Here is a 1,730-nt window from a genome sequence, read left to right as displayed (position 1 = left end):
CATGGCTATGATGGGACAGACGCGACCAAGGCCGCAGCAGACGAGTCAACCATGATCGAAGGGCGGTTGGGCGTGGTCACCGTGTGCATGTGCACGAGCGTGTGCTGGGAGGCGTATTCTGTGCTCGGACGGTTTGCACCCTCAGATACGGGCTGGAGTTCAGTGTCCTGGTCTTGCACCGGCAAGAGACGCCATCATCTGTCAGAGAGTGAACAAGAGCGCCCTCATAAGTTTCTCAGAATCGCACCAATCGCAGGTCCGTGTGCTTATGTTCAGCCCAGCTGGCAAACAGCAGTGAGCTCAACAAGTCCACCTGGGTCAGGATTTTAAAGAACCACCTCCAGCATGCGAGGACCGTCAACTGACCCAGTCCACTGCAGTCCCATTAATCCAGTCCCCATTGACCCAGTCTACTTAGAGCCATGCAGGCAGCTACATCCTCTAAAAGCACCCGATTTCCTGCGATGAGGGTGGACATTACGTCGGGCGGAAGCACAGCACTGGGCTCGTGTCTGCCAGTGGTGATCGAGGGTCCAGGGGACAGGCATTACACTCGACGCACTCCTAGACCTTCTCCTGCTTTCTTGTTCTTCTTCCCCTGTTCACACCCCCCACACACACACCCTCTTAGGAATAATCATTATGCTAGTGTATGTGACTCTGGGAATTCAGGGCTGGCAGTACTGATGTGTTTGTTTAGGAGTGGGTTTGATAGCTTTAGTGTTTCAAACACTATGGACTAGAGAATAATGTTAAAAATATCCCATCATGTGTATATGCTCACATATGAGTACAGCTGCCTGCACATACGCATGTATGTGTGTGTGTGCTTGCGTGATTCTCCCTGGCAGACCACCTGGGTAGAGGTGTGTGTGCGGCTCTTTCTCCCTGCATGCCAGCTCATAGTACTGGGCCTTTTCCTCTTGGGGCAAAGCACGCCACTAAAAACATTTTATAAACTGGAATAAGAACAGAGTTTGAATAGTTGACCAGTTAGAGGAAACATTAGGACTGGATGTATCGGTACCCCACCCGTGCGCCACCCTCACAGGTCTGCAGCAGTCCAAGATCTCCATCTTCACCACACCACGCAGGTGCTGGTGGGTGACTGGTACCAGCAGATCAGGTGCCGAACCCACACAGACCTTTCTGGATTAAATTTCATACATTTCAACATTAGAGCAAAATGGTTCTGACTGATGCAAAGTGCTGAATCATCTTTGCAGAGAAGATATGGACTGAAACTCCTCAGCTAACTATCTGGTTAATTAGAGTAAAGCTGAGCTGTTCTTCAGGCTGGAACACACAAACCTTCTTTTCCCTCATGAAGAGCATAAAGGAGTTGAGAGGTTTTTAACACGTCTCCTCGCAGAACTCACACACACACCTACGGGGGGTTATAACTACTTCCTTATTTTAAATTATAAAGACCCACAGAGAGCCAGGCGGTCGAGAGAGAGAGAGAGCGAGCGAGAGATAGAGAGAGAGAGAGAGAGAGAGGGGGGGGGAGAGGAGAGAGAGAGAGAGGGGGGGGGAGAGAGAGAGAGAGAGAGAGAGAGAGAGGAGAGAGAGAGGGGGGGGAGAGAGGGAAGGGGGAGAGAGAGAGGGGGGGGGGGAGAGAGAGAGAGAGAGAGAGAGAGAGAGAGAACAGCTCCAATAGTTCTCATTTCTCTCTGTAATAAAGGAACAGGCACTGCCGTAGCGTGGGCGAGGGTGCAGGGTAAGTGCAG

The sequence above is a fragment of the Electrophorus electricus genome, chromosome 22 (assembly GCF_013358815.1).
Source record: "Electrophorus electricus isolate fEleEle1 chromosome 22, fEleEle1.pri, whole genome shotgun sequence".
Taxonomy (NCBI): Eukaryota; Metazoa; Chordata; class Actinopteri; order Gymnotiformes; family Gymnotidae; genus Electrophorus; species Electrophorus electricus.
This window is presented reverse-complemented; position numbering follows the sequence as displayed.